The sequence below is a fragment of the Talpa occidentalis genome, unplaced genomic scaffold, assembly GCF_014898055.3.
Source record: "Talpa occidentalis isolate TD23 unplaced genomic scaffold, MPIMG_talOcc4v2.1 talOcc4.7, whole genome shotgun sequence".
NCBI classification, from domain to species: Eukaryota; Metazoa; Chordata; class Mammalia; order Eulipotyphla; family Talpidae; genus Talpa; species Talpa occidentalis.
This window is the reverse complement of record NW_023605083.1, coordinates 8346443-8372563: the sequence shown is the minus strand read 5'-3', so window position 1 is coordinate 8372563 and position 26121 is coordinate 8346443. Positions and strand designations below refer to the sequence as shown.

The 26121-nt window shown below is 40.9% G+C and overlaps 1 protein-coding gene and 1 long non-coding RNA gene across 8 annotated transcripts in view; one reads left to right on the top strand and one right to left on the bottom strand.

The window, feature by feature from the left end:
• DENND1A (DENN domain containing 1A) overlaps positions 1 to 26121 on the bottom strand; it is a 445274-nt gene that overhangs the window by 265224 nt on the left and 153929 nt on the right. The window lies entirely within an intron of this gene.
• LOC119232394 (uncharacterized) lies at positions 6091 to 12349 on the top strand. 2 transcript variants are annotated; one of them, XR_008549751.1, is made up of 6 exons: positions 6091 to 6191; positions 9069 to 9270; positions 9903 to 10012; positions 11124 to 11279; positions 11658 to 11767; positions 12120 to 12349. It is a non-coding gene; the product is annotated as an uncharacterized LOC119232394 (long non-coding RNA). The 2 variants fall into 2 exon arrangements; XR_005122064.1 differs by lacking the exon at positions 9069 to 9270.

Below are 26121 nucleotides of genomic sequence, written 5' to 3'. Positions count from 1 at the left end.
GAGGTAGCAAGAGTTTCTGTTAAGTTGGTAAGCAGTTCACAGTTCACCATTGGTTGGCTTTGCCCAGATGGTAATACTCTTAAGCTTTCTTAGCTCCACTGAGCAGCAGCAAAATAATGTGATTATAGTTGCAGCTCTGGCTAAAGTTCTGACATCCTTTCCATACTCGGTGTAATTTCTCAAGTCAGTTGAAATAACAGTCTCCTGCAAAGTCTCATGGAGGATCCTGTGTTAGCATTTGATTCCTCAGACATTCCAGGTCTAGAGGAACAGTGGAATAAGTCTTTTCTGGGCACTCCGGCTGCAGAAACATTAAGAGCCAAAACTTGGGACCAATGCTGAATTGCCATTGGAATTAGAGGTTTTGTCGGAAAAATGCTCCCTTTCCCAACGAGAACCCTAAAGACATGAAAAAGGACAACGATCCAATTGTCCATGAAGTGTCAGACCCCGTAAGTTGGGCTGTTCCTTCCTCAGCTTGAGTCTTCACCACCCTGGAAAGACAGGACGCCCCACTCTTATTTTATAGGCCAAGGTCTGGGACACCCAGTGTCTTGCTCAGCATCACACACGCTTCTAGGATGTGGCTGGGCCAGGAGTCACACTCTGTCCTGACTCTCTGGCCCACTCCCTCCCCCATGACACAGTGCCACCACTGCTGTGGGCAACAATTATGATAACTGCCCTCCTAGGAGCACTCATTAGGGGGCCGCTACAGAGCTGGTACTGAATCGCTACTATTTTATTTGATCCTCATCCTTACACCAACTGAGATTCTGCTGGTATTATCAACCCCCACTGTAAAGAGAATGAAAACATAGCTCGGCTAAGTATTTGTCCAAAGTCACAAATCTACTAAGTGCGGAAACCCGTACTTGAACTCAAGTCTGTGGATTCAAAGCCTGGTTTCCTTTCACTGAGCCCCATTACCCCAGTGACGACTGCAACTCTTAATTAAAGGCTGGCCCTAATTTAATTTCTATCTAGAAAATGGACAATATGCTCAATTATTCTTCCCTCCATGCCATGATCATCAATTAAATATGGGATCTTGTCTTTAAATAGTGTACCTGCGACATCAGAAAGTAGCTCAAAGTGACCACCAAGTCAAACAGGCGATGTCCCTGCGAGCAGGTGTAATGAATTGAGAGAGGAAAAAAGAGTTTTCTTCACTCCAACTCTCAGCTAAGTCTTGAAGAAAACAAGAGGGGTGGGGAGACAGCAGAGGCAGCTGTCTCACATCGCCTGAGCTCCAAGGGAAAATGCCTCATTCTTTAATGGAGGAAGGTCTGTACATGCTGAGGGGCCAAAGGGGGCCCAATGAACAAAGGTAAAAAGAAGAGGAAGAAAGACTGGTCTGAGACCGGTTAAAGTGTTCTCATTAAGGGGCCCACAACTTCAAATGTCATCAAAGTAGAGGGCCCAGCTCAGTCTAGCAAAAGATCAGAAGAATTGCCCCCTCCGATCCTTTCATTCACCAAAAAACAGTCTTTTTACCAGGCCCAGCAACTAGCACAGACAAACGCTTACTTTTCTAACCCTCGGGGGCTATTTAAAATATGTTCAAACTCTTTACAGACTAATCTTGGCAGAGCTAACTTTATCTTTTTTTTTTTTTTTAAATGGTATGGTCCATGACTATATAATCACTAGCTTATCTATGGCCAGTTTTAAAATCCAAGATTGACTTCCTGTTGCCACCTGGGAGATGTGTGGATGGCTTCAGCCCACTGCTTGTGCGTGTACACTTGGGAACACAGTTCAAACAATGTTAGTTTAGGCGAAATGGAACCAGAAGACTAAGACAGTCACCTCTGCTCCCAAAGAAATGGTATTCATCACTCATTCATTCGACAACCAACCAATGAACATTTAAAAGGCACAATGCCAGGGATTTTAATATAAAAATCCGGGCTTTGAGATGATAAATGACACTCTTTTCACATGTCTAATTTAGAGATTATCTTCTGCCTTAGAATGAAAGTTTACTCACTCTCTATCTCACTAACCCTCCCCTTTCTGTCCTAATGCCGGTCCCCTAGTTTCTCTTCTGACCTATCACTGGGTCTTCCACACTGGAGTCAAAATGATTTTCAAACACACAAATCTCATTATGTAACTCCCTTGTTTATGATGCTCTAGGTCATCTTCACTGATTTCAGGCTCAAGTCCAAAAGCAACAACATGGCAAGAGGGCCTTGCTCTCCAGCCCCCACCGCCACCCCGGCCCGCTGCACCACTGCCCGCCCCCCTCCCCCAGCCACCAAATCATTCTGTTCAGGGCTCACTGGATGACCTGCCACTGCAGTAGCACTGTGCTCCCTGGCTGCTGGGCCTCTGTCTGCCAATCAATATGCCTACGGGGCACTTTCTGACCCCCATTCCCACCCCAAGTCCCCAGAGACCTGGGTAAGAGTTTCGCTTGTCCTGTAAGTCTCTTCTCAATTCCCCACTTCACCAGGCTAAGTGGGCTACCTCCCCCGGAGCTCTGCTCTTTTATACACTTACCGTATTGAAATTGTGAGCTCGACCATCTTTTCCCTGTCACCTGCTTCATAAAATGTACTCTTGATAAGTGTTCACTGAACAATGTTCAGTGAGTGTTTACTGAAGGAACGAATAGACTAGAACTAACCATATTCTGGTGTGACCTTTGCTTGCTGCCCAGACTGCTAAAGACGCAAGTTCCGTACTTTCTTTCCTTTCCTCTTTATTCTTCTCTAAGACATTGAGTTAGGGTACCGTAGTCGAACCTTTGTGGTCTTAGCAGTTGGTGCTCACTCCCATTTTTAAAGTTAATTGAGTTGCTCCAGTTAAACCTGCATTCCTCATCCGAACCTCTGGAGTCGGCAATTGAGAGGCACAGTACACCACACCCCACTCAGCAGAGGTGGCTGAGGAGGGGGAGGAGCCATGAACTCACATGTGAGGACCATCTTATCAACTTCTGAAACCACCATACCTAGCCTTCCTAATGAGCTGAGTATGAATTTCATCCTTTGGTGGTACTGAAAAGAGAAACACTGCATTCTCAATGCTGGCTTTAGGCCAAATCTGACTTCAACTTTGGCACTGAGCCTTAACCACCTGGGGTGAGGGGGGAGAGGAAGAAAAGAGAAGACAGAGGGCAAAACACTGCAAAAATATTCATTGAGCAAACTTCAGAAGAAAAGCCCGGTTGATTTAAAATGAAAGCTAAGCTGCAGACAGGAGGTGGCAGCATGGACTTGAGGTCTGAGCATGGAGATGCCTGGGCAGCCCTCACTAGCCTTTCCGGCAAGGCTGTGCCCACGAAGTCCGACCATAACCTCTCTGGGCATGGGCCTGTCCTCTGAAAAAGGGAGGAGCGGCTCACTTTTCTTAGTCAAAAAGACTAAGATGATTAGCAATTCCTAAAAGAATCCAGCTGCAGAAAATACATAGTATCCCCAAGTGCTTTACTAGCTGATACAAAAATTGCCCAAATCTGAATGTGCACTCTTGAATTTGAGATACAAAATTGACTTCTAATGACTCAAAAACATGAAAAGGATTTTCTTGTATACCATTGCAGTCTGGCCCAAAAGCCACCAGCAAATGCATCTTCAGGAAAATTCTCAGCAAAGAGAGAAATTCAAAAGCAACTTTGAGTCATTTTTGAAATCTTGGCTTCGATGGAAGTTCTAAGTTTGTAGTGAAACCCCTTCAATCATAAAGCCTTCCAGGCCATGCTGACACTGATTACGCCCCAAGCCTCACTCACTGTTGATGCTTTCGATAGAGCTAAAGTTTTAGAAGTTGAGAATGAAGCTCTCTTATGTTTTTTTGCTCAGAAAGTGTCAATATTAGTAGCATAATTGTGAATTAAGTGCTAAAATCCAGCGACACTCAGAGACAGGACTGAGAAAACCTTTTCAGACACTTAAAAGTTGAATGGCTCCGGTCTTTGATGTGACTGCATGCTTTGCAAACCAACTTGAGGAAAGATTCTTTCTCTCTAGCATGCAAAGGCAGCTGCCCAGGACTCCTGGTTCTAGAGTGTGAGTTGGAAGCATTTTAGCATCACACTCCTCATAATTCAAAACCTGGTTTGTGTCTGTCTTTATGGGGCATTGCTGGCCAGATGGAAAATATTAAGGGAAAAGATATTGCAACTGAACCGGCAGGCCAGGGTACACAGTTGCAGGGCCCAGTTAAGCACAAGCAGACCCTGCAGGCAGGCCCGGCTCAGCCACAGCCAGCGCTGGCGCATCCTCTCACTGCTGAACAGCAGGAGGCCCCGGCCAGCTGAGAGCAGCCACTGTGCCAAACAGACTGTGCGAGTCTCACTGCTCGGATGCTTCCAGAGAAAGAGGGAGAATCGATGGGCTCCTTTGTAAACAATTTCTTGGGCTTTCAGGCTGTTGGCTGACTTCAAAGGTGCCATAACTTAATCCTGTCACAAATGATGCCATGGAAATCTTGAGGCCATTCTCTTCCTGGGGAAATACCTACACATATGGTCACTTGTAAACTGGATCCTAACAGGTAAACAGCAAATTGCAAATGAAAAGCAAATGCAGTTTTTAGCCAGTAAGACAAAACTGCACAGCCAAACAGAGCATCCACTTGATACTATGGCACCGTTTCCAGGAAAATCACGCTGGCTCCTAGCGATGCGGACATCAAATGTCTAAGTTTGAGCTGCCCCGTGACATTTCTTCCTATATCTGTCTCCACTAACCAGGCCTGACTCACCCTCAGATAGCTGTTGAATAAGAGGTTTTAGTGACCGATAATGACTAAATGTTAACAAAGGCTTTGTCTCCAAGAGTCACCATTCTAAAGACTTTCTGTGTATTAACTTCTAGAAACAGCCAATTATACAAGAACAGCTCTTCTTTAGAAATGATATAAGGTAGGTGTTACCATTAATATTCCCTCCACTCAAAGGCCTGGGCTCATCCAGTAACAACCTGCCTGCGATTTAATCCCAGGCTGACTAGGAACCCTGATTCCTGCTGCCCCAGACCACCTCCATATCACATGGACATGCTTCCATCATTCTGGAAGGCACTCGACCGTGAAGCCTTTGAGGACAGGGATAGGGCTGTATTCATGGCTGATTCCCAAGCACCTGCAAAAGGTCTAAAAGAAGGAAAAGAATGAATGAAGAACATAGAAGATCTCAGCCTTTTTTTTTTAAACCAGTCACTCATTGGCAAGCACTGGTGATAGGTGGTATCAAATTAGTGCCCACATACCACAGGAGAGGAAAAAAGGATTTGGATGGTTCTTGATAACTGGAGTAAAAAATCAGTGAGTAAAGAAGAAATCTCAAATATGGACCCAGAGATCATAGAATGAGTTCTATGAAAACCTTATGTCTGTAAAACTTTATAAGGACATCCAAAAGCTTTTGATAGTTCTGGGAGCTCTCAGATATTCAAAAGCATCCCCTCACCCAAAATAGTTACCCTAATGTTTTTACAGTGCAGTGGGAAGGACCCGGAACTCTGTGGGAGAAAGGATGAACCCAAGTCACACCTTCTAAGCAGCATGGAGCCTGGATCAGGTCACAGTCATCTAAACTGTGTCATTCACACAGTTTTCTCAGCGCTAAATGGGATGAGGAAGGTTGGAAGTACTAGGAATGATCCCTTCTCTCCACCTGGCTGCTCCCCAGGTAAGCGTGGTTGGTAAGCAAAACATGAACAGGAGCTAGCACAGACCCACTGAAGACTGAAATACAATGTAGGGAACAGCTATAGTTATTTCCCCTGCCACTGTTTTTTTGTTTAGTCATCTAAGAGCCAAAGCCCAGAAAACATACTCTTCATTTCCAGAGTGTCTACTGCAGAGCCTTGTTTTTATCAAGCTACAAGCGACTATCATACATTAAAGGAGAGGTTCTGAGGTAAGAGAAGTTGACTATTCATCTCATCTGCAAAGCAAAACAAAAGAAACTCTAAAATGCCCGTGACACCCATGGAAAGAAGGAAACATGGGTTTTGTCTCAAAACCAACCCACCTGTACAGAGGAGAACACTTTTCAGATCCTCCCAGGAGGATTCTTTGAAGCTGTCTGCTTTGACATCATAATTACAAAATGGTGCAAGAGCCAGGAGATCACAAACAGATGAAAACTCAAAGATGAACAAACATCAAGAAACAATCTTTTACTTGCTAAAGACCTTAAAGGATAGGATAATACCTTCAGGGGAAAAAAAAAGGTATGTTAGAATGAAAGCAATGAAAAAATAGTATTTCATTTTTTAACTGTACTTTTTTTTAAAAAAAGATTTATTTATTTATTTATTTATTTATTTATTTATTTATTTATTTATACAATCCCTGGGTACAGTCAGAAGCACGGGAGGGTGAGAGAATTCACCAGAGCCAGAGGGGAGAGCAGAGCAGGCAAACTGATGAAGTACACTGCTGAGGGGAGCAGTGGGTGGCAGGAGAGGTCTGCGCACCATGTGGGACCCTCGCCCAGTGGTCGGGAATCGAACTGGCACTGAGGAGGCTGCGGGCAGCTTCACAACCCAGAGCTCAACCGCTGCGCCACCGGGGAGGCCCTTAACCGTACTATTTACATTAGTGTGAGCGTGCGTACATGTAGGCACTTGCCACCCCACGCCCCCCCCACCAGAAAACAAACATTCAGCTGTAAACCTAATAAAATATGTGTGGGAGTTGTATACTAAGAACAAAACACCAAGGAAGAAATGAAAGAAGTCCTGAATTGATGTACGTGTTCACGGGTGGAGGGACTCAAATATTGTTCAAACGTCAGCTTCCCCCCAACTGATTTATACATTCAATCCAATATTAATTCAAATCCCAGTGGGATTTTCTGTAGGTATCAAAAGTCAACAAAATAGAAAAGAAACATTTATGAGTCAAAGGAACTAGAAGAGTAAATACAAGTTTGGAAAAGAACACAGCCGGGAAGACTCTGTTATCTGATACCAAGACTTACTATAAGGCCACGGTCCCCAGGATCAACAGACACATAGTCCCGTGGGACAGAGGACAGCCCAAACACAGACCCAGACAAATACAGTCAAATTTAGACACAAAGGTGCAAAGGTAATTCAATGAAAAATAGATGGACTTTTCAACAGATGGTGCTAGAACAACTAGATGTCCATGGGCAAAGAAAAAGGGGTTGTAACTTGCATCTCACATCTTAAAAAAATCAACTCAGAGTGGATCATGGACTTAAATGTCAAACAAAGCTATAAAACTTTCAGAATAAAACATAGGAGAAAATCCATGGCCCGGAGTTAGGCAGAATTCCTGGACATGACGCTGAAAGCATGATCCATAAAAGAAAAAACTGGTACATTAATCAAAATTAAAATCTTTACTTCTGTGAAAAACATTGAATGAATAGACAAGCCCCAGACTGAGAGAAAATATTTGCAAATTACATGTCTGACAAAAGATCTGTATCAAGAATATTTCAAGAACTCTTAAAACTCATCAGGAAGGGCCTCCCTGGTGGCTCAAGGGGTTAAACACCGCACTATGAAGTTCGAGCCCCAGCAGGCCAGGGAGCAACCCACATGGCGAAGCAAACCTCTCTCCTGTCTTGCCCGCTGCTCCCCTCAGCAGTGTATTTCAATCTGCCTATTCTGTTCCCCACTCTGTCTCTGGTGAATCTTCTCAATCCCCTGTATCTCTGATACCTGGCCTGTACCCCAGCTCTTGTATGCATAAATAAATAAATCTTAAAAAAAAAAAAAAACTCATCAGGAAATGAACCAATTTTTTAAATGGGCAAAAGATTTGAATAGACACTTTACCAAAGATAAAACACAGATAACAAATTAGCAAAAAAATAGATGTTCAAAATCACGTCATTAGGAAAATGCAAATTTGACCACAATAGATACTATGAATACAGAATTCAGCTGACAGAATAGCTAGAATAAAAACAGTGGCGACACCACTGCTGGTAAAGATGTGGAGCAACTGGAACTCTCATGAAGAACAGGTAGAAATGCAAAATGAAAGAGCCATGTGGGGACACCTGTTCTTTACAATTTCTTGTAAAGTTGAACATATACTAAGCCTCTGGCTCAGTAACTCCACCCCTAGGTACTTACCCAGAGAAAGAAAACTTGTGTTCACACAAAAACCTGTATATGCAAATGTGTACAGTAGCTTTAATCATAATTACAAAACTGAGAACAACCTAAATGTGCTTCCATGGGGAATAAACAAATTGTTTACATCCATGAAATAAAATACCTACTCAACAACAAAAAGGAATAAATCACCAATACACATACATGATGAATCGCAAATGCATTTTGCATAAAAGCAGCCCCAAAAGGCACTTATTATCTGATTGCACTTTCACAATATTTTAGGTAAAGCTCTAGGGGTGGATAACTGATCAGTGAGTGTCAGAGGCTGGGATGAGGAGTTGGTTTGACTACAGTGGGGCAGAACAAGCAATCTGGGGGCTGGTTAGGGAACTGCTTGCATCTTGATTGTGGTAGTAGATATGATTGTGAATTTGCAACAATTCAAAAAACTGTATGGGACAAATGATGCATTTTACTGTACGTATATTAAATAGGAAAAATTGAATTAAAAAGTCATACTATCTCAATTTTGAAAAAAATTTCAACTTTCCTAATATGCTTGATTGAATTTATTTAAGAATGCAGAATCTGCAATCAGAGGACTCCTACCACGTTTTAGTTTTGTCACTTTTGGCTGGTTACTTCATCTCTCCAAGTCTCAGTTTCTTCATCTGCACTATGGGGACCCTCGTGCCCTTCCCTAAGGTTATTGTGAGGATTAAATGAGAGAAGGCGTGGCAAGCACTCAGCAAGGAGTCAGCATTTAATAAATATGAGATGTTATTAAAATTTTATGCATATTTTAGCAGGTTTTTCTTTAAGTTATGGAAATACAGGATGTTACATTCATCCCCAAACCAGAACTACATTAAGATTATAACTAGATAAGATGATAATGTGATACGTGAAACCAATAGAAATCAATGATTCAGAGGAGAATATTTGTTTAAAATACACAGATGACTTAACCATTTACATAGATCTAATACCCTGTGTTTTTCTTAGCAGGGTTCAATAATTACAACTGGATGTTTAATTGTTGCCTGTCTTCACACCCCAGGACGTGTGCAGATGGGGAGTGTGTCCATCTTGTATAGATCTGCATCCTCAGGGCTCACACGGAGTACGAAGCACCATAAACATCCAACACACGTCTCCTCAGCATAAGTCAGACAAGATAGAATGTATGGAATGGAGGCAACAGCAAAGAGTAGGAATAACATGGGTTTTAGAGTCAGAGCTCGGTTTAAATATTGACAATATTCATTAATAACTAATATTAACTTAGTTATTATCCTTGCAGGTTCCCTTTCCTCTTCTATAAAATGAAGATAATTTTTCTTCTGCAGTGTTGTTGTAAGACAGAATAACAATGTATATGAAGGAAGCATTCGGCTTCCCAAATAGGATGGGCTTCTACTACATACGGCAAATTTCTGTCTCCTTTTTTTCACATTAACACATCCCAAGAGAGGGACTGAGAGCAAATCTTGGGGAAATTAAAAAAAAAAAGCCATATTAGATTCTGAGTGGGTCACCTGGTAAAACTTGCATAGGGATCAAATACTACAAAGTTGTGTCGTATGTTATTATCTGATCCACATAACAAATCCTTGGAAGGGACTTCTATTGTCCTTTCATGTAAATGGGGGAAAAAAGTCCAGAAAATTTAGGATATGCTCATGGGGATGTAGCTGAAAAAAGAGATGGCTCTTAAACTCTCTTAGTTTACTTTCCAGGTTCCCCACCAAAGGACACATCCATCTCAAAGCTAATTACTTTTCCCAACAATAGCAGCTGATGAAAATTCAAACACCCTGTTTCTACTCTGACCATTTCTAGATGCTGTATGCCTGTTGCTCCAGGGAGGCATGAATGATTACCAACCAGAGAGCCCCTACCATTTACAGGCTTGCTGCCAATTTGCAAATATTGTCTCACAACACTTGCAGGTAGGTCCTTCCATAGGAATTGCAGAGTTGGGTAAAAAAAGAGTTTTAAGAGGCTAGGTAATTTAACAGAGATCCAAAGCTGACAAGTGGGAAGCTGGGGAGCAAACTCAAACCTGTCTGACTCCAAAACTCCTCTTTCCACTGTTCCACATTTCATTGATATTCAAATTCTCGAAGAAGAAACTTTTATGATTTCCTCCCATAACCCTCACTGCAGATACAGCACCTAGTATTTGCCTGAACTTCTAGGAATCATGCTTTCAAAACAGTGCTAAGGTACAGCTCCTTTTTAAAAGATTTTATTATTAACCAAGAATTCTGAATGTCTTAAAACAACATTTACCTTTCAAAAATTGTCGGAGAGTTAGACTGCACCTTCTCTACAAAATGCACCCATAGCTGGACATGGGACTCTAATGAGATGTCAAATTCCTTGTAGTAATTATACACACCAATAGCAATTTTGTCCTTATGGAGGCTAAAGGCACATGTAACTGAAAAGGTCTTCAGTAAGCGTCTGAGAACAGATGACCTGTAAGAACTGTGCAGTCAGCTGGGAAGTTCGCATGAGCAATTCCTAGTCAAAGAGGGAGAAAAATCCAACATCTTACTCAAAGACACATAATCCATAAGTCTCTGGACAAGGTCTAGATCTCTCCTGTCCTAATCCAGAGGTTCTTTTCTTACTACCTCCAGATTTCAAGCTAGGGCAAGCTATGATGTTGTAAGGAGAAAGACCCCTGCCACTGCTGTAAGCTTTCCCAGGAAGATGTACTGGGGCAAGGATGAAAACACTGTCCCTACCTAAAGAATAAATTAGGTCGCACATGCCCTACTTAAAAGTGACCAAAATGCTAATAATCAAATGCAATTTTTGAAAGTTTAACTACTGCCATGCATTAGCAAGACTGCACTAAGACTTCTGTAATCCCTCTGATCACACATCTCAAACACATTCTTGGGAATAAAGAAAGGATTGTCCAAGAAACATGAATTATTGCAATAAAACCCTAATGAGCTCACTGGAATTTGATTCGAAAAAAAAAATTACAGAATATTAGAATCTTGAGGGATGTTGATAACTACCTAGTCCAATTCCTGCATTTTACAGATGAGGCTGAAGCAGGTCGGGCTCCTTGCCCAGGGTCACCTGGCCCATGAGGAGCACACGTGGAACTAGAACCCATATCCTGAAACTAATCTTTCCTATATACGCCACTGCTGCCAATAAAGACTACTTTAAATTAGTAACTACCGATACTATGAGGTGAGTGATCTTCGATTATAGAGAGTGTGATTTATACAGCATTTTAAAGACAAACTAAAATTTCAGTAAAGCCAGTAGTTCACCCTGGCTTTGCTAAGTCAGGATTATTATTAAACCAAGTTAGAATTACTGTTGGCATCTAATATGGAAAACATTTAAAAGTTTTTTACATTTAACCTTGACTTGAACTCAGTCCTGAAAGGGCAGCTAGCTCACTATAGAAGTGAGTAGTTTGAATTCAATTTACTGTGTTATGTCTGGGGAAATAACACTAGAGAAGCAAAGATTTTCCATGATCTTTGAAATAGAATTACATGACACCCCCACACTCCCCTCTCCCACCTCCAAGAAGAAAATGTCTAACTCTGTTCTCTTAAGGGGATTTAGCAGTCATCAGCTCTACTTCAAGGGGGTAGACGATGGATAAAAATCATGAGCAACTTCCATGCTTTGAGAACAATACTCTCAAACCTACATCTGAATCCTGAGTGAGTAGCTGGACTCCCATTTGGTGACTGTTATCTAAGCTGTGCCCTCTGTGTTCTAAGCGATTATGTATCCAAAAAATACAAATATGCTTGTGGGAAATTTATGTGAGAAAATTCCTTCAAAGACCATTTAAAAGAACTGACTAGTTTTAACGGTCTGAGAAAACTTTCCAGAAGAATGAAAAATTAAAATAAGAGGAACAATACCCAGACAGTAATGCACTGAACATGTTAACATCTATCAGGGGACTCGTAACCAGCATTTGTTAAAGAGGATTTTAAGATTAATAGCTAAAATGAAATTAAATTTAAAACATATTTAAACTAATCTATATGTTTGTTACACACACAGGATCTCAAAAACGGTCACTAAATATAATTTACAACCCTAAACAATTGTTTGCCGATTTTCATTTTACAAAGTAAAAACCTGAAGATAAATAATCATCACAAGGCTGCATATTGCTGACATCTGGGCCAGATTACATCAAACACTGCCTTCCTGTTCAACACTGCACGAGAGAATAAAAAAAAAATTCCCCAATTTAAACCTGTCCCTAGAGCCATAAAGAAAGAAAAACTGCCGAGTCAACAGCTTCTGGGTCTGTCTCTCTCTCTCTCTCTCTCTCTCTCTCTCTCTCTGTGTGTGTGTGTGTGTGTGTATTGGGGGTGTGGGGGAGAGGGTTGTTTGCTAGCTGCTTTTCATTTTTTTACTTCATGCATTTTGAATACATCATGCGCTCTTCTCGCCCCTCTCTCACCACACTCATAGGCTATGTAATGCTCCAAAAACCTGCAGTTTGAATTATTAATGGAACAAGCCTCAGATCCTAAAGTGCCAAAGGAACAGGCTACTGGGACAGAAACCATTTGAAGGACACCAGCGACTTTTGTTAAGGCTCTTGTTTTATAGTTAAAAACCATTCAGAGCAACTTGAACTAGACCTTTCTACTATCAAAGAGAGTAATTCACTGGGTTGCCTGGGATTTGGCTGGCAGGCCATCCCAATATTTATCTGGGGACAACCTTCACCTTTGGCTAGAAAATACGAACACAGAACTTGAAATTGATCAAAGGGAGGAAAGAAAATGCTATGGGAAGGACTGAGTCTGAACTGCCTCCGTGACGGAGCCACAGGATGCTGTGATGACACGTCCACGCGTGTGTCTGGGCACATGTACATAGAAAAGCAGCTGAACATATCTCCCAGGCGTTCAACTGGAATAGAACCTTCAGTTCATCCTGGTCTAGGATGTTTTCAAAGATAAAATCTGAAGGACATAACCAGTTGCTTTCTATATTCTTGAGCGATCTGTTCAACTGCCCTGATTTTTGTGTTGTTTTTCATTAACAAAATGTGGGGGGGGGGTGGAGTTTTCAGAGCTGACTTAATAATTTCATTATAATTACCTTACAGACACTGGAACAATCAGAGCAGTAAGAAGGCCTAGCACAAAACGTGTGTAGAAGGGCGGGGGCAAACCCTGAGCTTTCTTAGAAGCTTCAGATTCCCTGTTTTTTATTCAAACTAAATTTTAAAGCACTTATTTTTCTTAAAGTCTACAGCTAACTTTCTATTCTGAATAAGGCTAATCTTCAGATGTAATGAAACTAAAGGAGAAAGCCAAGCTGGGAGTGACACATTGAGAAAAGAAATGTGGGAAGCCCTGGAAAAATCTCAGTCCAGCTTAGATACGTCTTGTAGCTGAAAGTTATCTCAGGTTTTCAGGTCCCACTCTTCTGAGATGATGAACTCATACTATCTTTTAATGAGAGGCTCATATCTGCCTTTGATGTGTGAAAGACACTCCCAGCTGGAGGAGAGTACAAGAAAGATCTAAAATATTTGCTTGAGCTGCAAAGAGCTATTAATGAAAGTTTAGAAAATGAGGTAGCATTAGAGGGAAATCTTTAAGAAAAAAAAAAAAAAGATGACATACTCTCATCTGTGAACTCAAAGGGGAAAATATTCCAGTAAAATAAAGTCTGACAAATAATGTTCCCTCCTCTGATGAACCCGAGCCCTTCACCCTCCACCAATTGGTCCAGGTACATTCTCAATCCCCTGCTATGCTGGAGACAGAGAGGGCGCATATAATTTGCTCTTCACACAAAACACCAAGGGTGAAACTCACATACTAACACAGAGGCTAGGAAAAACAGTGGATACTTCAGCTGAAATGGGGGAGAATTTTGGAATTAATCCTTATAAAATCGCCTTCACCGTGTGTTGAAGAATGAGTGCTCATAGCCAAATCTGCATGGAAGGGACTGTGAATATGGGTTCAAAGAATCCTGCATAATGCTCTCCACTGCTTAATATTCTGGGATGACTATCTTCTTAGTTGTCAAAACAAAACAAAACAAAAAAACAACAGAATCTGGCTTTCTTCATCACTTGTTAACTACTTAAATATATTTTCTAACAATATAAATTACTCTTAGCATAGGGCAGAGGTACAGAAAACAACTTCCGTAGGTTACTGCAAGTTTTTCTATTTGGAAACTGAGACACTTTCAGTCACTCTTAGCTGGTCTACAGAGTGACTACATTCCCTGGATGAGCAGGGACAAATCACAGAGGCTGTGCATTATTTGAGACCTTTTCATATGATTCCCTTTGATAGAAAATAGGAGATAAACATATGATGGAAATAAGAATTTCCTTTAAGTGGCTTATATTATTTTGACTGATATGTTAACTTTACAAAGTGCTTTTCATTATCTTTATGTTATGGATGTGGGAAATGAGGATCAGATAAGTGATTCAATTTGTCACGTGGTTAATAAGTTTGAATTTAAACAGTTCTTTCTATATATAACAGCTTTGCTTTAGAACTTTACGTAATGAAACATGAGGGCATCATCTACCTCTGTAGGAGGAATAAATGATTTAAGGTGAGAGTGCTGGAGAGAGAGAGAGAGAGAGAGAGAGAGAGAGAGAGAGAAAGAGAGAGAGAGCATGTATGTGTATATACAGGCAAATATTGGGACTGATAAGTCATTTCAACAATTTTTTTCCTTCATCAAATACTTATATGGCACACCAACTATTCATATGTGTTCTCTCTTAATCTTGTCTGAATTCTTGTTAACTCTCTAGGAAGTGATACAAGTTTTCTTTTCAAAGTTTCCATATTCCTAGGCCAGCGTGCCACTGATTCCTAGGCCAATGTGACATTCCTTTTTTTCTCCTCACACATGCCTGCTTGAAATCATGCCAAACCTCCGCAGCTTTTAGAAGTGATAAGTCTGCTAGAGTATTTATGTTAAAAATAACAATTTCAACAGCATAACTGGAAATAAATATTATATTCCAACAACCAAAATTTAAGAAATGGTTAAGCAGAAAGAGATATGAACTGATATGATTCTGCATCTCTGCTTCCTCTTTTTAGTCTGGTTACATGATTCATTTTTCAAAACATCCTATCAGCCTCCCTGTCTTTATGTTCAGATAATGTAGTATTTGGATTAAAGACAAGAATTGGGGAAAATATTAATTTCTGCTCTCAATTACTCTGCTGGTTTGCAGAGGCAGCAAATGGCTAAAGACCTTTTCTTAGGATTCCTTTTTATAGAGAGTAGGGAGAAAACACTGCTTAACCTCCCCGTGCCTCAGTTTTCTCAATAAGTAACATTAACAGAGATCCTGGCTGCTCCTTCAGCTTAATCAGAAACTATAATTTGGTAAGACTCCAGAGGGGGTGGATGTTTAGTGCCATCTCTGGAACCACCAGTTCCCCAACCCGATTTGCAAGTTTTCTTGCTATATTTGAGCAACCCCACACCAATGAAAAGAAAATTAAATGAAGGGTTTCGAGGAGAAATGGAAAAGGCCAGGATCGTCACCTCAAAAAAGAAAGAGCAGTTATTTTCTTTTTCCCCTATATTGAGAGATCATTCTGAATTGTCTATCCCAGCCAGAACACTCGGAAGATGTGTCCAATTCGGGACAGAGGGTGGCTTTGGAGTGAAGGGCATCACAGTGCTCTGGAGTTCAGTCCCCTCTACACATACACAAACACAAGTGCGCAGCGCCCCAAAGCTGTTTGTCCCCTCGGCCTCACAGCTCTGCCAGTTGGCAAACCCAAGCCAGGAAGTTGTCAATTCCAATTGCGTTTAAGGCTGTGTAGTCCTATTAAAGAAGGCTTGCTGGTTAAGGGGCGTCCTCTGTTTCCAAAGCATGGGAAAAAAAGGGGGGGCTATGCTTAGATTGGAGCTGGCAACTTTCACTGACTAGAGTTTTCAAGGAGCTATGAATGAGTTTAACAAAGGAGGTCTGTGGCTAGTTTCTGGCTGAAGTCCATGTCAACAGTTTTTAAGGTCACAGGCCACACTAACTAACATTTATTCCCAGCAGACCCTGTTCTAAACACAAGCTGTAAGTAGTACAAATTTGGAATTTTTCTGTAATCCCTTGAGATATTCCTGATCCTTCCACATGTTTCTGCTCAATTAAAAACAATTCTCACTTTGCACCACAAGAGAGGCCGTGCTCAGCAATCTCAGTCCATCCTTAGGGTAGAGGAACAAAAACCTGGCAAATCAAAGGGCTCGAGTGGGGAAGGGAAGGAATTCAGCTGGATCACACTGAACAGTGCAGACAGCTCCCCAGGGGCTCAGTTTGTGAAAGCATAAAAACGGGTTATGACAGAGATCCTGAGGCCATAAAAAGCAGGTTTGAGGCACAAACTGGGAATAGGTTCCTGGTCCTTTTACACAAATAAGACAGAAATTTCCGAGAAAATTAAAAGGTCACCTACATGTATGCAGAACGCTGATAATCTATAGGACAGATGCTAAATACCCCACTGTGAAATGAATACAATCCTTTCTCAAATAGGATGAAGGTTTTCTCACTTCTAATGTTTCTGAAATCAGGATGCTTTTCAGAATCAATCAGAAAATTTAGTAGTGTGTTCCCCTCTCCTCCCCCAAAAGCTGTTTTTACATCAATGACGCATTTTATAATTGGTGGCATTTTTTTTTTTTTTTTTTTTTATAAATTTTATTTTTTTTTAATACCTTATTTCTTTTTTTTTTTTTAAATATTTATTTATTTATTTATACAAGCACTGGGTACAGTCAGAAGCGCGGGAGGGTGAGAGAGTTCACCAGAGCCAGAGTGGGGAGCAGAGCAGGCAGAAGGACCGAAGTACACTGCTGAGGGGAGCAGCGGGCGGCAGGAGAGGTCTGCGCGCCATGTGGGACCCTCCGCCGGTGGCCAGGGAGCAGCCGGGGATCGAACCGGCGCTGCAGAGGCTGCGGGCAGCTTCGCAACCCAGCGCTCAACCGCTGCGCCACCGGGGAGGCCCAATTGGTGGCATTTTTAACTCTTGCGGGGCAACATGGGAATCATTATTTTGCATGGGGCATCAACCATCTCACTTAATCCTCACAGCTATCAGGGGAGCACTTTGTGTTTTATGGAGGAAGAAGCTGAGGTGAGGAGACCTGCTTATACAAGTTACTAAGCAGTAGAACCAAAATCTGAACACAGATCCCCAGGCAGAGCTGTCTCCCCTCACCAGCTTAGGAGAGGGGAGACCAACACAGAGTGTCAGTCAACATTTTGCTGGTTACAGCACCACCATTCGTGGCATTTTATATTTGGAGTCTTGTGCTCCGTGAAGGTAGAATTTTTCCAAATAAAAAATTATGTAAACTATGGTATAATGAATATTTGATTGAGCTTGACAGGATAAAGTTGCCAGAAGAACTACTGCATTAAAAACATACAAAGAAGAAAATTAAAAACACTCGCCACCCCATTACCTAACTTCTCCTTGATAATATTTTGGTATCCAATCACCCAGTCATTTTTGCTATGAATTTCTTGCAAAATAGATAGGTCACATTCAAAAATTCATCTCTCACTTTTTTTTTTTTTGCAAAAAATGTCCTAGATGTTTTCCATGCCATTAAATAATCACCAACAACAGAATTTTCATGGCTATATGGTTTCTAATTATTTTGGCTATTCAAATACAAATTTCTTCTAAGTTTTCATTTTTTACGCTATAACAAACATCCTCATACATGTACCTGAACATATTTCTGAGTTTTCCTTAGAATGAATTCCCAAAGTGGGAATATTTAAAAGTTTTAAATATATATTGCCAATCAATTCAATCAATATTGTCAACTGTTCCAGGAACATTTTGTACCCAGACCAACAGTGTATGAGCACCCAACTCGTGGCCCCCAAGCGCTGTCTTCAATTTGATGTGGCCAGGCTCCCATAGTCCCAGTTATATGCATGCCCACACAGACCTCATCTATGGCACCCACATGTGTATATTACAACCACTCTGCCCTTTGATCAGTAACTTCTACATGGTGTGATGGTGTAAGGTGCCAACAGCTATCCTACCAAGATTCTTCACCTACATATCACTAAGCCACACCAAAAAAGTAGATATGAAGAAATTAAAGCTCAGGAAGAATAAAGGGCACAGCCAAGGCACACGCCCATGTAAGCAGGACTCAAACTGGAGCCCTGCTCTGACACCAGACCAAGCTCTGTGCACTGGCCCACCTTGGAGCTCATGTTTCCTTTCAGGTAAAATCAACTTCCCTCTCACAACCCTAGGAGCCACCTCTTTCTTTAGCAATGCCTTTCCAGATAACACAGCCAGATTCATCTTTGAGGGAAGTAAAGAAGAGCAGTATCCAGATCTCATAGACTTTGAGAAAGGAAAAGTGCATGCCTTCTTTAAAAAGCAAGAAGTGGCCACAGTGTGGGACCACAGGAACACTCATACCCAGCTGGCAGAATCATAAATGGCACAGTCACTTTGGAAAACAATTTGGCTTTTTCTAATAAAGTTGAAGATATCCAAATCCATATTCTGTAACACGGTTATTCAACTCTGAGGCACTGCAGAACCTGGGTCCTGTGTGCATCAGGTCACCCGTTCAAGAATGTTGAAAAAAGCCACGAACTGGAAACAGCCCTAATAGCCGCCTAGAGCTGAATGCATGAACAAATGGCAGTAGGATCACATCAACTGGAACATTATCTAGCCAAGAAAACACACCACAATTTATGCAATGACATGGATGACTCTCAAAAGTTAAGCCAAAGAAATAAGACAGTAAAAAATTCTAAATTTAATTCCAAATTATTCTTAGATGCTGAAGGTTACATATTTGCTATGTTTGTGTGTATTCATGTGTGTACATATATATACACCCTGTGCATATATACACACAGAGAGTTAAACTCAACATACTTCTCGTTTTGCAGGTTGTATTTCACAATTTTACAAAAGGCGGCACAGGGTTGTAACTGAACATCTACCCAGTGAGATGTGATACACAAAGAACTATAACAAGTGTTCACTGTTTTATTTAAAATCTTTACAATACTCTAAATTAGTATTAGCCTCAACTTACATTGAATAACTGAGAGAAACATGAATGATGGATAAGTGAAAACTTTTTTTATTAGGAATTTTTCCTTCCCTCCCCCTCCTATAAATTTTAAGATTTAAAAAAATGAAATGTAGCATCAATACTCCTTCTGTTGCAACATAAGAACTGAAACTGAGGAAAGGAAAAATTCAAGGAATCCCACTACATAAAAGTTAAACAATCTCTAAAATAAAAAGACTTAGAATTGTAATCTCTGGGGAATTTGAATAAAGAGTTAAAAAATATATATAAAAACAAGTATTGTTTCCAGTGGGTAGGAAACAATGACTAGCTTTCCTCAAGTATAATCAACATTTAGTATTTCCATATAATAAGAAAAAGCACAAACTAAAACTTCTCTAAAATTGGCATCCAATTTTATAATATAATTTTTGTTTTTATAGAGGTAACAGTAAAAATCTCAGCTCAGTAGAAAACTGGACACTGGCAAATGTACCTTCTTTTGAGTTCTGGCGTGGAGGAGCTTTTGTTTGCAGTGGCTTTTGGTTTTTGTTTTTAACCCTCCCTCCCCAACCCCCCAACCCCCAGACTCCCTGTTTTCCAATGGGACTAGAATTATTAAAAAAAAAAAAAAAAAAAAGACAGAAAAAGAAACCAGTCATTTCAAGAGCGCAGGCAAAAAACTACAGGACATGAAATTTTACCCAACTTCTTTTTCCACCACACTTTTACATCATTTTTTTAATGTCCAGTTTTAGAGCCAAGCGTTTTATTTTATTTATATTTTTTTGCTGCATTTTGAGCTCATTAATACATATAAAGAGCTAGTTAAAATACCAGACTGAATAAATGAACAATGGGACAATTAACCCTACAACAAAGCTCCACCCTCTTTACTTCAAAGGCATCTGAATAGAATGGATTAGACACCATAAATGATGCCTCTCAGAATTAATTTCATAATAAATATTGCTTTGTATTATAGATAAGGGATTAAAATTTTCTATAGTGGCAGTCTAAACTTGTGCATCAAGTTAAAGGACAACAATTGCCCCTGGTTTACTGAAGATTAGTGGGAATCCCATGAATAAGAAATAAAAACCTATTCAATCCCTACTGCATATGACTATATGGATTTAATTTTATTTACAACATTTAAAATGTTCTCCATTTCTAAGTTTCAAGATATGTGTAATTTGCTTTCATTCAGAATGTAACAGATTCAAAAATCACAATTTGCATTGCTATCTAACTTTAAAAGTAGTCACTTTAGGCTACATTATTCTTCACAAATTACAATAAAACTGACGCTGATAAAAAGGATTACTTACTTTGAATATGTAAATATACAAAGTAAAATAAGGAAAGTAAACAAAATATATCATGTCTTACTTGATTTAACTAAGACTTTTAATATGATTTCCACTTTTGTGTTTATTGTTTTTAGATTTAATAACTTATTCTTCACTGTCAAGAATCAGGTAATAGCTCACAGGTTAAGCTAAAAAGCAATCGAGAATTTGTTAACAAAAATACCAAAATATTTAGTTGAATGACCGATTCACTACAACAAACGCATTTTTAAAAAAGAACATATTTTAATAAGAAATTTTTTTTCAGGTTACTCAGGGCTTCTTCCCTTATAAACCAATCTCACACAAATAAGTAATACAGCCGACAACATTTCCAGGCAGGAACATTTAATGAGATGTAAAGATGCTTACAAAACATAAGTGAAAAAGCCAGCTGCAAAGCTTGACTACAGCACCATCCCAATTCAAGGAAGGAAACACCCCTAGTTGTCGTCAGAGTGGTAGGATGACAGATTTCTTATTTTTCTTCAGTTTCTACGTTCCTCTAACAAGAAAATATATCTTCACAATCTCCAAAAATAACATCTTAAAAAGTAGTGGCTCATAATTGATAGAATAGTGGCATCTTCCAGCTTCAGATGCTGGTGTGAAGAGGGTTACTGCTACCTCCATGTTCCTAGAGGGAGGAGAGCCAGGCTTCCTCCTGCTTCCTAAACTGATGGCCGGAGGGCCCAGCCAACGTCTCTTCAGACTCCCCTGTGTACACACAGATCTATCTTGCTCCTAAGAGTGCAGCTCTGATCCGAGGGGCAATTTAAGTGTGAAGCATACTGAGCTATGTCCATTTCCACCGCCTGCCTAGTAAAGAGGAAAATAAGGCTCAGTGCATGAAGGATTACATCAGTGCCTTCGCTTGTTGCCGCTGTCGTAGGAAAGCGGCTGGCTTGCAGGGAGGTCCCAGGAAAACTGGCGACACTCAAACTCCACCAGAAAGCACTGACTAGTCACTCCTGTAGAATGTTTTTCCATGTTTCAAAAAGAGTCCCTCGTGGGAAATTCTTAAGACTCTTTGAGAAAGCAGGATCGATTTTACTGGTTTCCATGCAAACACAGCCTGCATCAGATTTAAACAGAACTGATCATTTTCTTTATAATCATATGTTGGATTGTTCACCAAGATTGCAGTGGTGCTGGTCCAAAGGCAAGGCGATTCCTTGATGCGAAGAGGGGGATACTGAGTTTTGGGAGACCTTAGTCCCAGGTGTCTTTGGGCTTATTATCCTGAGTTGGAATAGTCCATGTCACATCCCAGACAAAGTCATGATTGGGGTGAAAAGACTGCTATTAGTCAGTGAAAGAACTTGGGACAAAAGTCTCTGTTCCTCAGCGATCATTTGCACCTTGTATGAAATGAAGGTGGGCTGCAGTAACCTTATTTCTAAGAGCTCTTTACAGTCACCTCTAATTAAATATACATGCAGAGATGATCAAAGTTTTGTAAAGGCTGCTTTGGTGGCAAGAAAATAAAATTTGAAGTTCTGAATTAGAGCCACAAGAAAGTTACTGGAAATGAGGCTGCTGTAAGTTGAGAGTATGAGCTTTGGGGTGGACTTTGGGTTCCAGACCAAAGGTTCTCCCTTGCTCCCTTGCTTGAGACCTTGGCAAGTGACTGCATTCCTTTCCGTCTCCATCACTTTTTCTCGACAACAGAGATAATCTCAGAAAGTTGCTGGAAGAATAAATGAATTATGTCAACCACCTGCCAGTTAAAATAAATACTAATTGCTCCCACCCCTTCCAAATCTTCTGTCATGAACCATACTGACTTAGTCTACCCCACTACATATGGGTATCTGTAACAGTATTAGCCAGCAGCAGCAGTTGCTAGAAAGAAGAGTGAAGTATGGAAGGAAAAAAAAAAAAAAAAAAAACACAAAACCTAAGTGCATTCCTGGAATTCCTAGGCTGCCCTGTGCTGAGCTCATGAGACAAGGAAGTGCCTTGCTTTCCAAACAGCAGGAAAACGCCACATCTCTAGGAATGTCCAACTCAATCAGTCTCAAAATATAACACTTCTTTTAGCCAAGATCTTGGAGTTTCAAACACCCACATCTGTGGGCTCAAGTGGTCCCAGGGCAGGCTTAGCAGGGTGGTTTCCCTCGCAGAGGACCGAGGGGCAACAGGAGCTTCCCGGGACGGTGGACAGCCCCAGAGCCCACTGCTGCCGCGCAGACACGCCTGTCTTCCAGTGGCCAGCTTCCCCACCTCACTCAGCAGGCTGCTGGGACAGCCAGGGCAGTTTTATTTATTTCCCTTTCTTCTCTTCAAAGGTGATTTTCTTTAAACTGTACAGCTTGTTACTATTGTTGAGTTGTGGCTCCCCGGAGGATTATTCGTTTCTAAGCATAAAGGCATCTGTGTGGCAATAAAACATGCAACATTCTCCCGCCACTTCCTTGTTTTGTTGTTGTCGCTTTAATTAAGAAAGAAAAAGTTATAACCTCCCCCAAAGTGATGTTCTGATGAGTCCCCCCACTCCATGCAAGTCTTGCAAAAACACTGAGAAGCCCAGACAGGGCCTTGGGCCTAGTACACCCAGCCGTCCCAGCCCCAATCCCATGAGCGGGGTACAGAAGCCATGCAGCACCAGGGTCCCCATGCTGGGTAAAACTGTCATCTGCCACAGCAACTGGGCCTTCTCCCAGCTGACCATCCAGAAAACAACATTGTGCCCACTGTATTTTTAAGGGGAAGGATTAAAAAGAAACCAAACAGCTTCAGAGAGATGAAAACACTGGGAAAACAGAGGGAAGTCTTCGGTTAAGTAGCATGAAACACCCAGGTTTCCTAAATGGTATTTAAGACAGTGGGAAGAAAGGCAGATTTCTCCTGCAGGGGCGCCAGCATGGATGCCCAAACTGCCCTCAAACATCAGGCTGTGCATTTTTGTATAGCAGGGTACCCTCAGGCGAGACAACCATAAATAGCTTAAAACAAGGAGATTCCATCTGTTTCTGGAATATTTCAGCAGCACCTGCTTTCAAGGTAAAAATCTGGGAGCTGTCCCCACAGCTTTCCTTCCCAACTCCCTTCTGTACCCCCCATCCCTTATTTTAAACTAACGCAGCTAAGGCACACAATGTGAAAGGGCTTCTGCCTCTGCACCTGCCTAAGGAGAGTCCTTTGATATTTCTCCTGAACTGTGTGTCTTGTTTAAAAAACACTGGAACAGTTAGAGAAAAGCCCACGTTCTTCAAAGCAGACTCTTTTATTACTTCTAGTTTCTTTCGCTCGTGAAAGCTGAGCTTCTCTGTGTTTACAGTAGAAACGAGTAAAATACAGATGAAAAATGATGCAATAGTTGTTCCTGCCATTAAGTCAGCAAGTATTCCAGAAGGAAGATGGTTCTCACTTAACACAACTAATGTTTAAACACAAGCCCATATGCCAACTTGCATGAAAAGGAGGACAATCTACTTCCTCACGAGGGCCCAGGAACATATTTCATTAAGTTAATGCTTTAAAAAAAAAATCTAAAGTTGGGACTTGAAAATCCAATTGAGATCAATGTGCGATTTCCAGTGATGTGCAGCACCCCTCCTGACAACCACCAGAAACCCCAATAACCAGAAACTGCGATTTCACTTTTTTGGTCCACAGACCTCCGTGTTTCCAATGTCTATCCGGAAACCATCCGATGACCTTCCCTCTGCCCCCTCCAGTTTTCTATTAGATAAAACAAAATCCTGAGCATGCCTCAAAAGGGCTTTCAAATTCTATGGCATCAGTTCTTTCTTCTGAAAGAATTCTGATCCCTCTCTCATTGTGCTACACCTTCCTCCTCTCTGGGTCACAGTGAACACCAGTTCTCATTGTCCTAGAGATTTTTTCTCCTCTTCTCCTCCAGGCAAGCCCCCTTCATTCCTGAAGATCCAGTTTAACTTGTACCCACCAGCAACTGACTTCACAGACTCTCCAAGTCTGATGGGCACTACCTACTATGTGGCCCCAAGGAACCTTCCACACACATATTTTTTAGATAGCATTTATCACATTTTTGTATTTACTTGTTTACAAAGTCCCTTCCCAAAGCCTGAATGGCTCCTAAGAAGTGAGCGCTGTGACAATGAAGTGGGGACTGGGCACCGCCAGAGGGACCTGGAACAACATGCCCGGGAGCATTTTCAGTTCTGAATTAGGTGAATTGTCTGACAAAGAGTACATGTTGATTTCATTGTATAATACCAAATTCAGCAAGTTCAGTTCATTAAGATCTTGGTAAGTGTGACAAGAAAGGTTCTCAAATGGGAGGCTGTCTGTTTTAAGGTCCCTTGGGGTAAATAAAGGCCAAAGGCTAAGTGGCCTACACTGCTCAGCCAGGTATCTACTGGCTAGGTCCTAAGACATCTAATTGAACAGAAACGCTAAAAGTTATAAAATGCAGATATCTCAATAAAAATGTATTATAGGTTGTGACTAGCCTTACTTGGGTATAAACAAAGTTACTCGAGTTTTCTCAAGAGTATAAATAAGACCACTATACGTAAAAGGGAACTTGTGGAATACAAATATTTTAAATATTTTAAAGTTTCCTTTATAAAGACTAAAGAAATTTATTATTGCAAGATATTACCTCCCATAACCACTCCCCCACCACTGCTACCACCACCACCTCAAACAACAGTTCTAAAGCTTTGCACTCTAGTGCTCCTGTTCATCCCAAACCTGAAGTTGGCTATAAACAGTGTATTTCACTACATTTTTAACCCTGATGGGGCATGTGTCATTTGGGTAAACTGGAAGTGGTAGTAAAATTTTGGTTCTAGGTCACTTTTATTTGGAAGATGTCAGAGGTAAATGTTTATGCCACATAAACTCAGATGGCGTGGCCTAAAATACTTCCTCACATTCCTGGGTTTATAATGAAGAACAAACAACTAACATATCCAAAGCTACTCCTATCCTCGCTGGTGTTTTTAATACAGTATTTGCTACTATCCAGAAACTAGTTAAGGACATTATGATGAATCTCAAGAAGAAGTAAAATGTTTGAATGGTAGGAACTAGTCAACCACGGGTGGAAGGAACGCGTCTGGCCTGACACACAAGGCCAGACTTGGGCTGCAGTGTGACTGCCTTGCTGGTGACAAGAGTCCGAACCAACCTTTTAAACATGTTTTCAGATAAACACAGGACTTAAGCCTCAGGCATCCACTCTTTCACAAGGTAAGTATTACTAAGTGGCTACTATGTGCAGACATTCTTCAACAAGCTTGTGGTGTATTTATGAACAAAACATAAAAATTCCCAGTCTTCACGGAACTTATATTCTCGTAGGTTGGAACAGGCAATGTCTCTAGCAGTAAACTGAAAAAAACTTTGTATAAAGGATGTCTAAGAACCTTTCTTTGTGAAACTAAGCTTATATTTTATAATATACAATGCTTATCCCTCAACACTAGACCTCTACTGTGAAATGCAAAGGTTTACCTCTGAAAACTAGTAAGAATTAAGCTTGCAAGATGAACTGTTAGCATAACTGTAGTTCATACTTTTTCTTTGAATTAGCATCTCACAAGACTCGCCCTCTCAGAGTCTCAGTGTCCTGTTCTTCCATCTAACAGAATGCATTTCCCTGTCTCTGGACGCCATGCACACAA